Source organism: Coregonus clupeaformis, chromosome 24 (genome assembly GCF_020615455.1).
Source record: "Coregonus clupeaformis isolate EN_2021a chromosome 24, ASM2061545v1, whole genome shotgun sequence".
NCBI lineage: Eukaryota > Metazoa > Chordata > Actinopteri > Salmoniformes > Salmonidae > Coregonus > Coregonus clupeaformis.
In genome coordinates this window covers 58891934-58904836 of record NC_059215.1, presented here as the reverse complement: position 1 = coordinate 58904836, position 12903 = coordinate 58891934, and the positions used below count along the sequence as shown (strand labels likewise).

Sequence of the window (12903 nt, the reverse complement as noted above, 5' to 3'; positions counted from 1 at the left end):
CCTTTTACAGGGGCTGCTTAACTGGCTTGCTTGAACTCTCCCATTCTGTCCCTGGGAGGGGTGCATCACTTAATACCAGGATTTTTTCACTATAATCGACCTGAGTGGGTTCCTGTCACTGACGTGATCTTCCTTCCTGTCCTCGGACTCGTGCGGTGGGGGAGATCATCGTGGGCTATACTCGGCCTTGTCTCAGGGTAGTAAGTTAGTGGTCTGTTGATATTCCTTTGGTGTAGGGGCAGTGAAGAGAGACACACCCACGCACACAGGTACAGACATACACATACAAAAGCTAGCACACACACTTTAAACACGTACAAAAAGTTGTATGTTGGTATTATACATTTTGTATTGTAGATATGTAGTGGTGTAATAATGCTATATGATGTACTGTTTTATCTTTTGTGTAATGTGTGGACCGCAGGAAGCATAGCTGCTGCCTTGGCAGCCTTAATAAATACAATAGTGGGAGGGGTTATATACTTGTTATGGATCCCCACGGTACTGCTGCTCATTCCGTTCACCAGCCCTGGAGGTCTATGTCACCGGCATTCTAGGCGTCACTGACATGGTTCATTACCACCAATCCCGGACTGTCTTGTCTCATTACCTACACCTGGTTCACAATTCTCCTGATTTAGTATGTGTGTGAATATATGTGCCCTCTGTTCCCCATTGTCCTTGTTGATTATTGTCCCATGTCCGTTTGTTTTGTGAGTACCATGTATTGTGCTCTTGTTATTACGGGTCTCGTCTCGTGTATTTGTTTGGAGGTTTACACTGCGCTCTTTTGTTAGGGTTATATTCCAGTGTTATTTTATATATATATGTATATATATGTGTGTGTATATATATATATATATATGTGTGTATATATATATATATATATATATATATGTGTGTATATATATATGTATATGTTTGTTTTGGGCTTCGTCCCCGTTGTTTTCTCATGATGTACCTTGTGATGGGTGGAGTAATAAAAAAAACAAATACGTATTCCTGCGCCTGTCTTCGAATCATTATACAACGTGACAATACTACCTGGCTGGCCCTGTCCGGAGCTCACTTAGGATGGGGCCACAGTGTTCCCACCCCCCCGTCATATCTGGTGTAATTCTCCTGTCTTATATGGCGTCCCTCTAATTATCTCTCTCTTTCCCCTCCCGGAGGACCTGAGCCATAGGACCATGCCTCAGGGCTACCTGGCCTGACGAATCCTGGCTGTCCCCGTCCGCAGTCCACCTGCTGATCCAGCTGTTCTGCCTGCGGCAATGGAACCCTGACCTGTTCACCGGATGTGCTACCTTGTCCCGGATCTTGTTTTGACCCTCTCTCGTCCTCTCTCTCTACCGCACCTGCTGCCTCAACCTATGAATGCTTGGCTATGAAAAGCTAACTGACATTTACTCCTGAGTTGCCGACCTGTTGCACCCTGTATGACCACTGTGATTATTATTTGATCCTGCTGGTCATCTATGAATGTTTGAACATCTTGAAGGATGATGTATCCTTAATGGCCATGTACTCTCCACCTGGCACAGCCAGAACAGGTCTGGCCACCCCTCAGAGCCTGGTTCCTCTCTAGGTTTATTCCTTTTTTCCAGGCTTTCTAGGGAGTTTTTCCTAGCCACCTTGCTTCTACATCTGCATTGCTTACTCTCTGGGGTTTAAGCTCGGTTTCTGTATAAGCACTTTGTGACTACTGTGCAGATAAATACTTGGTTTTAATGTAATCTGGCACCTTTTTTGTATTGATGTGTGATATGATCCCATGTACTGTTTTGTAATGTGGATGTAATATCCTAGGCATGTTAGTTTTATTATATTGAGATGTGATTTACAACAGCCAGAATGACACCCTCATTAAAATGACAATTGAACAGGTAAAAAGGTAACCTTAGCCTATGCAGAAAAATATACTTTTTTTTTTTTTTACATAGAATTAGGCATAATGATTATGGCTCTGGATTGCAGGAAAAACTTGTTTGAAAAATCCCCCCCATCCTCACATACTTCATGACAACCCTGTTCTACAGTGTGTTGCCTTTGTCAATATGTTTCTCATTCAATAAAAGTGTGGCAATTGTCTCATCTGTGTGGAGAATGTGTCTCTATCAGATAACCTCAAACATAATAAAACATGGATGTGATCAATATCAGTGATCAGTGACAGTGGTCCTCTGTAGCTCAATTGGTAGAGCATGGCACTTGTAACGCCAGGGTAGTGGGTTCGATCCCCGGGACCACCCATACGTAAAAATGTATGCACACATGACTGTAAGTCGCTTTGGATAAAAGCGTCTGCTAAATGGCATATTATTATTATTAATATCACTTATTACAACGTATCAGTGGATCTTTTGAAATCATCAATCTTTCTGACACAAAGAATGGATTGTGCTTTTGTTACCCGTTTTCATGGTCACTCTAACGCTCTCTCAGAAGCAATGGGGCATGGACTCAGCACTTTCTACACTGATTGGGGACTACTAGGCAGGCAGGCAGGCAATGGTGTGAGGTCTGAGGTGAGTGGCGCAGTGGTCTAAGGGATCCTGGTTCGAATCCAGGCTCTGTCGTAGCTGACCGCGACTGGGAGACCCATGGGCCGCCCCGGGAGACTCTTGGGGCAGCGCACAATTTGCCCAGCATCGTCCAGGGTAGGGGAGGGAATGGCCAGCAGGGATGTAGCTCAATTGGTAGAGCATGGCGTTTCCAATGCCAGGATTGTGGGTTCGATTCCCACGGGGGGCCAGTATGAAAAATAAAATAATAATGTATGCACTCACTAACTGTAAGTCACTCTGGATAAGAGCGTCTGCTAAATTACTAAAATGTTACTGTACATACTGGTGTCTCTCCCCTGATGGATGATGACAATGTAGACAACAGCTCCCCCCCCCACACACACACACACAAAATGATTCAAAGTGTAGACTCACTCATCTCTCAGAGCACAAAAAAGCACTGCAGAGACTGGCCTTTCAAAGATTGACAGGCACTATGAATGTAACACAGTTAGATTATTTTAGTTCCTCTGCTTTTATTTCCTCTCAAATCCACTGGAATCCAAATGTATTTGGCCCAGATCTGTGTTTGTTGGAAATACGGTATAAACCAATGAATAATGGTTACAGTAGCTGCCTCAGCCTTCTCCCGCTCCTGAGAACGGATGTGTGTAGCCTGTGGTTTGAGTCTGTTCAACGATAATGACACAGAAACCTGGAACACTTCGCCCCTATATACTGTTCCTCCAACTTTGTTCACATCGAATGTTCTGCGAAAACTTCCATGTTCAGCGATAAGATAATACTTATTCTAATGACCATAATGCTTATGCATACATGCCTGTGGATGATGAGAGCGCTCTGTATAAGCAAACAGTGTTGACCTGCTTGTGTTGGTTTTTACTGGGAGGTAACTGGATCCCCTGCTCCTGAAAATCCTAACTTGGCTCCGGCATGGATAGGATAATATCCCCGGGTGCTTTATACATTTATTTTAGGTTAGAGACGCTTGTCTTGTTACAGCCTGCTCTGCCCTTTATTTTTATATTTTTTCAATTTCACCTAGATGTATTCTTTGCCCTCAAAGTTGTGGGACTTTGAAGAAGAAAAATGTGCTTTGGAAGAAAATGTGAAGCGCGTGCGCCATCGAAGTTTTCCCTCACTCATCAGTGGTAGGATTTGCTAGTTTGCGAGAGGAGGCAGGTGAAAGAAGAAGAGGGATTCAAACTGTCTGCACACACACACAGAGACACTCACACTACTGGGCGGGGGTTATCTCCACGAGTGCACCGTCTGCAAGCAAAGCTGTTGATCTCCACGCGCCTTCTCTCTCTCACACACACAGTGCCTCTGTGAGCGTGGAATTTCGGCAATTTGGGTCCCACACCACTCAAGGCTAGATCTGTTGGGAACGCACTTTTTGCGGGTAAAGTTTTTGTTCCAAAGAAAATCACCTGAAGATTCCAGGAGAGAGAGGTATTTCTGGCAGAATGGAGGATTAAATAATGGCTTCAGGTTTGTGGCGAGAAACCCAGTGTGGATGTTTCACACAGGTATAACGCATTAAGCTCTGAGTTCAAGATGTCACCGCTGTTGGATCATATCTCTCCTTAAGCTACCTCTCACCAGTAAATAACCCCGGTCTCTGCACTAGTTCTCCTCTGTCCTGCGCGCATTCGTCCATGAACGATCGCCCATGCCAGTCTACCGACAACAAGCGTCGAGAGCCGCAGGATTACCACGGTTACCGCCACCTTCCTCCATTACACACCAGACACTACCCCGATTTAGCACTAATTGCTTTGGATTGCAACCGACCTGAGCACCCTGTATAGGTAAAAGGAGTCTTGAGTCCACTACACCCTTGGCAGTGGAATTATTCGTTTGATTATCATCTCCCCAAAGTGGATTACCTTTAGTAAAACATTGTTTTCCGCGGTGAGTAGCCTGTAGTTTGCTCTCCATTGAGTTGTTCATTATGTAATTGTTATTGAGACCGATTACCAATTTAAAAAAAAGAACTTTCCCTCCATTACGTCCACCACTAAGCGTGTGTTTAGGATTTATTCTCGTTCGTTTGACCACAGTTTGCAGTCTATCCAAAAGCAGTTCTCTTCACCCTGAAGTAGGGCAACTTTTTTAAACTATTTTTATTTTTGTGTGCATTAAACGTAATGCAACATGTTTGAATTTGCAATGATTCCCTTGGTCCCTCTCTTGGTCTACTCTTCTCTGCTCCCTCTCCTTCCATCAAAACATACTCTGGCTCATCTGGCCTTCTAAAACCTGTGTGTGCTCGGGACTGATATTTATTGATGATGATTTATTAATTAACACTAATCTATTTATGGTGACTATGTAAGTTGTTTAAAAAAACTGCGTCGCTTGAAGGCGATTTTTTTTAATGTATAGAAGTTTAGTCTACATCTGACATGAATACATCATTTGATAGCCATTATCCTTCGAAGGATAATCGAACAATGTCAAGCACACTTTTTATGGGAGCATTCAATGTCTGACTAACCAGGTTTCTATCCAACCTTTTTATGTCGGATAAAAAATGTAATGACAGGCCTGATGGAAACAGACATTTTTCCGGTAAACTTAACAAATATCGACAAAACAAAATATGCTAGACAAGGTGGGGTCTTTTTGTTTCGGTAAAATGATCGAAAATGTTGTAGGAAACGCTTTTACGCGCAAATATTGATATAATAACCATCAAAGTAAACTTGGAGTCACGCGATGTGTGGTCCTCCCACTATGACTCGTCTGGAAAGCATGCCGTTTTATTAGGCTACAGATTCAATCAATTATGATGAACTTCACAGGGCGGTGAAAGTACAAGGTGATGAGCTTGATGCTCCTAAACCAATAAATATCGAGGGACGTATTCTGGTGACATGATCATCGATGCTTGGCTTCCGTTTGATAAATAAAAATAACATCGCTCTTTTGTCCATAATGATCTCATGTAGGCCAGGGCTCTTTAACCCTGTTCCTGGAGAGCTACGGTCCTATAGGTTTTCACTCTAACCATAATCTATCACACCTGATTCTAATAATTAGCTGGTTGATAAACTGAACCAGGTTAGTTACAACTGCGGTTGGAGCGAAAACCTACAGGAGGGTAGCTCTCCAGGAACAGGGTTGGAGACCCCTGATGTAGGCTATACGTGCGCTCTACAGAGCGCCAATACCAGAGTTGGCACACTCACTATACAACGCAATTTCTTTTGTGAGAACCATCAGTCGATTTGAAAAGGCGATGGAAAGCCATTTAACTTGTCTTTTTTATTCGGTACATGGGAATTTCACCGCAAAATGTATGTGCACTACGTCATCACACACTGCAACAAGTCAATTTGATGGAAACATCTCTGTTGGGAAAATGCACATTGCTTTTATGCGATTTTAGAATTTTAGCATGCAAATATGTCACCAATTGGATGGAAACCTGGCTATTGATCTACATTTTAAACATTAGGGCATCTTTACTTTCTCTACTCAATTATTCTCAGAAACAAATAGGCTAGTAAATATCTGAAATGAACTATTTCAATCTTGACCGTTATTTTGTCATGTAATTTAGGCCTAATTTATTCCCCTGTAAATGTGTAGATAGTAGGCTATTCATTTATTGTATTCGCATAATGCACGTGGGGTATAAACATTACATCACCTAATTGTGTTTGTGCATAAAATGGTTTAGCCTATTTCAACATATGAGTCAATATAATGTTATTAGCCGACATGGAATATCACTTATTTTCTGGCCATAAATCCATTCATAATAGCCTACTCACAGCAATTTAGGGTGGAGCAGACACCAGGCCGTTGCCATCATGATTGAATAGCCCTACTAGGTGTGCGCTGACCGGCTCTTTACCAGAGAGTGGCGGTCTGGTATGAATGGTGTGTGTTTATCTGCTTCTTTCGCTGGTTGGGATATTCTCCATAGCAGTTCTGTCAATTCAAGAAGTGAATTGAAATTCCAGTTCAAGAAAATAAATGACACTAGCAATATTTGGGACGAGCAGCCTAGCTAGGGCAGACTAGGCTGTAGGCCTACATTTTCCTTCATACAGAAACGTTGTTTAGAAATTATCTGAATGGTTATGGTATTTCACTGGCTAAATATAGGATACCATTAGACCTGTAATTAAAATAGAAGAAATGAAATGGACATTACCTACGCAAGCGACAGTGCTCAAACTGAAAGTGTGTGGGATTGTGAATTAAAATCACCATGCAGAGATCGACGCTCAATTGTTGCCACTTTATAAACAGCAGGACCATTAAAGGCTAATTAATTTCACTGTTGCATTTGCTTTTTCATTAGAATCAGAACAGCGGAAATTCTAATTATTCCAGAGCCCAAAAACAGTATTGAATATACTTCACAGGTGCATTTTAATCCCATACTTCTGCTTAAATTATGCAAACATTCATACACTCTTAGAATTTTCCCCCCTATATAAACCAAAAAGGGTTATATCCCTTGCTTCATATATGGAACCCTTAAAAGTTCTATATAGAACCCTTTTATAGGGTTCTTTGATCAGAACCCTATAGGTTATTCTTCACTTAACCAAAATGGTTACATAATCCTACATGGTGCAATTTATGAATTATGGCTACTACTATTAAATAGTAATATTTGGAGCAAATAATATAACTAAATTAACAATTAAATAATGGACAAAAGAATACCAGCATAGTTTTTAGAATTTGTAATTATATGCAAACATAGTTTGGAAATATGCACTGGTGGCCAGGGAGTCATTCCTTTGTTTGAATGATGGCCCATGTTGAGTTCTTTGCAATACAATTCACTTTGTCCAAAATGTGGTTCAAGCTGCATACAGCACCCCTGGATGGAGAGCATGTTGTGGGGTTAAGTGCGTTGCTCAAGGGCTCAATAATGTTTTGAGGATGTGAACCCAGCAGCCCTCCAGTTGTTAGATCAATTCTACCTTTTTTCCCAGCAGCCAGCCCTGGAGTCGAACCGGCTACCTTTCCACCACAGGTCAAACTCCTTAGCCGCTGGGCTACCTGCTTGACTGGTTCCAGAGAACAAGAAAAAAGGAGCAAAAACGTGTTCATCTTCAGAAATAAGGATGAGTTAATCTACCAAAATGAAGACAAAATGCTATACAGACATATAATTATAATGAAGTAGAAGAACTTACATTTAGTCAGCAGCAGCCTAGAGAGAGATCCTCTGCCTCTGATAGTTCTGGCTTACTGCCAGACTGAGCAAAACATAGTGTATAAAAGTCATGTAATGATTAACAAGGCTATTGAGTCAGCAATACTTATTCTACATAATTTATTATAAATCATTTATACATGCCTCCTCACAGTCAGCAACAGTCTTATAATGGCTTCATGAAACACAGGCTAGTCCCCTCAATTGACTCCACACTGAAATACTGAAATAAATAAAAAATGATTAGATAATTGTCAATGTCAGGCTGGGTCCAATTAAAATAAGTTAGACTGTATTAAATGTGCTCAAATTCCAATAATGTTTCAACTTTATTTATCTAGCCTATAGTTTATCACATGACTTTGACTTAATATTTGAATTAAATAATCAACCTTGTTTACCTTAATTATTGAAAAATAACGTGCTTATTGGTAACGTTAGGCTACTTGCAAGTTGGTTCAACCACCATCCTCTAGTGTCGTAATGCTGGAAAGGATTAGCAGTTGGTTTTTGAATCAGAATGGCACTTACAGTTGAAGTCGGAAGTTTACATACACATTAGCTAAATACATTTAATTTCAGTTTTTCACAATTCCTGACATTTAATCCTAGTAAAAATTCCCTGTTTTAGGTCATTTAGGATCACCACTTTTATTTTAAGAATGTGAAATGTCAGAATAATAGTAGAGAGAATGATTTAATTCAGCTTTTAGTTCTTTCATCACATTCCCAGTGGGTCAGAAGTTTACATACACTCAATTAGTATTTGGTAGCATTGCCTTTAAATTGTTTAACTTGGGTGAAACATTTCGGGTAGCCTTCCACAAGCATCCCACAATAAGTTGGTTGAATTTTGGCCCATTCCTCCTGACAGAGCTGGTGTAACTGAGTCAGGTTTGTAGGCCTCCTTGCTCACACGCGTCAGGCCTTTGTGATGGCCACTCCAATAACTTGACTTTGTTGTCCTTAAGCCATTTTGCCACAACTTTGGAAGTATGCTTGGGGTCATTGTCCATTTGGAAGGCCCATTTGCTACCAAGCTTTAACTTCCTGACTGATGTCTTGAGATGTTGCTTCAATATATCCACATAATTTTCCTTCGCCATCTATTTTGTGAAGTGCACCAGTCCCTCCTGCAGCAAAGCACCCCCACAGCATGATGCTGCCGCCCCTGTGCTTCATGGTTGGGATGTTGTTCTTCAGCTTGCAAGCCAACCCGTTGTTCCTTCAAACATAACGATAGTCATTATGGCCAAACAGTTATATTTTTGTTTCATCAGTCCAGAGGACATTTCTCCAAAAAGTATGATCTTTGTCCCCATGTGCAGATGCAAACCATAGTCTGGCTTTTTTTATGGCGGTTTTGGAGCAGTGGCTTCTTCCTTGCTGAGCGGCCTTTCAGGTCATGTCGATATAGGACTTGTTTTACTGTGGAAATAGATAATTTTGTACCTTTTCCTCCAGCATCTTCACAAGGTCCTTTGCTGCTGTTCTGGGATTGATTTACACTGTTCACACCAAAATAAGTTCATCTCTAGGAAACAGAACGCGTCTCCTTCCTGAGCGTTTTGATGGCTGCGTGGTCCCATGGTGTTTATACTTGCGTACTATTGTTTGTATAGATGAACATGGTACCTTCAGTCATTTTGAAATTACTCTTATGGATGAACCAGACTTGTGGAGGTCTACAATATATTTGCTGAGGTCTTGGCTGATTTATTTTGATTTTCCCATGATGTCAAGCAAAGAGGCACTGAGTTTGAAGGTAGGCCTTGAAATACATCCACAGGTACACCTCCAATTGACTCAATGATGTCAAGTAGCCTATCAGAAGGTTCTAAAGCCATGACATAATTTCCTGGATTTTTCCAATCTGTTTTAAAGGCACAGTCAACTTAGTGTATGTAAACTTCTAACCCACTGGAATTGTGATACAGGGAAATAATCTGTCTAAAGAATTGTTGGAAAAATTACTTGTGTCATGCACAATGTAGATGTCCTAACCGACTTGCCAAAACTATAGTTTGGTAACAAGAAATGTGTGGAGTAGTTGAAAAACGAGTTTTAATGACTCCAACCGAAGTGTATGTAAACTTCCGATATTCAATTGACAAAGGTTCTATATAGAACCTATTTTTTTTATCTAAGTCTGTATGCTTTTATTAAACACATCTCCTGTTGCTTTTAGCTAGCATTGAGTTTGCAACGGCACAGGTTTGTATGAACCTTGCTGTTTGCCAGTCAGACCTCGGGAACAATGTTGCAACATATGAATTCGATTTTCCCCGTTCCATAAATAGCTAACAGTGTCATCTAGCCATTTTTCTGACCAGGTGAAATCGTGCAGCAGCAATATTGATATGCACTACATGCAATTCATGGGCATTAATATGGAGTTGGTCCCCCCTTTTGCTGCTATAAAAGCCTCCACTCTTCTGGGAAGGCTTTCCACTAGGGACTTACTTCCATTCAGCCACGAGAATTAGTGAAGTCGGGCACTGATGTTGGGCGATTAGGCCTGGCTCGCAGTCTGCGTTCCAATTAATCCCAAAAGTGTTCGATAGGGTTGAGGTCAGGGCTCTGTGCAGGCCATTCAAGTTCTTCCACACTGATCTCGACAAACCATTTCTGTATCGACCTTGCTTTGTGCACGGGGGCATTGTCATGCTGAAACAGAATATGGCCTTCTCAAACTGTTACCACAAAGTTGGAAGCACAGAATCATATAGAATGTCATTGTATGCTGTAGCGTTAAGATTTCCCTTCACTTGAGCTAGCCTGAACCATGAAAAACAGCCCCAGACCATTATTCCTCCTCCACCAAATTTTACAGTTGGCACTAAGCGTTCTCCTGGCATCCACCAATCCCAGATTTGTCCGTTGGACTGCCAGATGGTGAAGTGTGATTCATCACTACAGAGAACGCGTTTCCCCAGCTCCAGAGTCCAATGGCGGCAAGCTTTACACCACTCGAGCCGACGCTTGGCAGTCCGCATGATGTTCTTAGGCTTGTGTGCAGCTGCTCGGCCATGGAAACCCATTTCATGAAGCTCCCAACGAACTTTACTTGTGCTGACGTTACTGCCAGAGGCAGTTTGGAGCTCAGTAGTGAGTGTTGCAACCGAGGACGGCCAATTTTTACCCGCCACACGCTTCAGCACTTGGCGGTCCAGTTGTGTGAGCTTGTGTGGCCTACCACTTTGTAGCTGAGCTGTTGTTGCTCCTAGACGTTTCCACTACACAGTAACAGCACTTACAGTTGACCGGGGCAGCTCTAGCAGGGCAGAAATTTGACAAACTGACTTGTTGGAAAGGTGGCATTCTGTGACAGTGCCACGTTGAAAGTCACTGAGCACTTCAGTATGGGCCATAGTACTGCCAATGTTTGTCTATGAGGATTGCATGCCTGTGTGCTCGATTTGATATGGGTGTGGCTGAAATAGCCAAATCCGCTAATTTGAAAGGGTGTCCACATGCTTTTATATGTCAATGGAAAACCGCTAAAGCAAATTAAAATGACATTTTAGCAGTCATTTCAGAGTTTGATGTAGCTGTTGATTTATCAAATCCCCATAACCCTCAAGGTTCTTTGCCTACACTTGGTACAGTGGGGAGAACAAGAATTTGATACACTGCCGATTTTGCAGGTTTTCCTACTTACAAAGCATGTAGAGGTCTGTCATTTTTATCATAGGTACACTTCAACTGTGAGAGACGGAATCTAAAACAAAAATCCAGAAAATCACATTGTATGATTTTTAAGTAATTCATTTGCATTTTATTGCATGACATAAGTATTTGATACATCAGAAAAGCTGAACTTAATATTTGGTACAGAAACCTTTGTTTGCAATTACAGAGATCATACGTTTCCTATAGGTCTTGACCAGGTTTGCACACACTGCAGCAGGGATTTTGGCCCACTCCTCCATACAGACCTTCTCCAGATCCTTCAGGTTTCGGGGCTGTCGCTGGGCAATACGGACTTTCAGCTCCCTCCAAAGATTTTCTATTGGGTTCAGGTCTGGAGACTGACTAGGCCACTCCAGGACCTTGAGATGCTTCTTACGGAGCCACTCCTTAGTAGCCCTGGCTGTGTGTTTCGGGTCGTTGTCATGCTGGAAGTCCCAGCCACGACCCATCTTCAACGCTCTTACTGAGAGGTGGAGGTTGTTGGCCAAGATCTCGCGATACATGGCCCCATCCATCCTCCCCTCAATACGGTGCAGTCGTCCTGTCCCCTTTGCAGAAAAGCATCCCCAAAGAATGATGTTTCGACCTCCATGCTTCACGGTTGGGATGGTGTTATTGGGGTTGTACTCATCCTTCTTCTTCCTCCAAACACAGCGAGTGGAGTTTAGACCACATTACCTTCTCCCATTCCTCCTCTGGATCATCCAGATGGTCATTGGCAAACTTCAGACGGGCCTGGACATGCGCTGGCTTGAGCAGGGGGACCTTGCGTGCGCTGCAGGATTTTAATCCATGACGGCGTAGTGTGTTTCTAATGGTTTTCTTTGAGACTGTGGTCCCATCTCTCTTCAGGTCATTGACCAGGTACTGCTGTGTAGTTCTGGGCTGATCCCTCACCTTCCTCATGATCATTGATGCTCCACGAGGTGAGATCTTGCGTGGAGCCCCAGACCGAGGGTGATTGACCGTCATCTTGAACTTCTTCCATTTTCTAATAATTGCTCCAACAGTTGTTGCCTTCTCACCAAGCTGCTTGCCTATTGTCCTGTAGCCCATCCCAGCCTTGTGCAGGTCTACAATTTTATCCCTGATGTCCTTACACAGCTCTCTGGTCTTGGCCATTGTGGAGAGGTTGGAGTCTGTTTGATTGAGTGTGTGGACAGGTGTCTTTTGTACAGGTAACGAGTTCAAACAGGTGCAGTTAATACAGGTAATGAGTGGAGAACAGGAGGGCTTCTTAAAGAAAAACTAACAGGTCTGTGAGAGATGGAATTCTTACTGGTTGATAGGTGATAAAATACTTAAGTCATGCAATAATATGCAAATTACTTACTAAACAATCATACAGTGTGATTTTCTGGATTTCTGTTTTAGATTCAGTCTCTTACAGTTGAAGTGTACCTATGATAAAAAGTACAGACCTCTACATGCTTTGTAAGTAGGAAAACCTGCAAAATCGGCAGTGTATCAAATACTTGTGCTCCCCACTGT

At 42.2% G+C, this 12903-nt stretch overlaps 1 protein-coding gene across 1 annotated transcript in view; it reads left to right on the top strand.

Annotated features, from left to right (window-relative positions):
- The first annotated feature begins 3759 nt into the window (after positions 1 to 3759).
- LOC121538632 (protein Wnt-5a-like) overlaps positions 3760 to 12903 on the top strand; it is an 81085-nt gene continuing 71941 nt past the window's right edge. The window contains exon 1 of the mRNA XM_041846814.1: positions 3760 to 4445. The gene's annotated coding sequence lies outside the window, so the exon portion shown is untranslated. The remainder of the gene's footprint in view (positions 4446 to 12903) is intronic.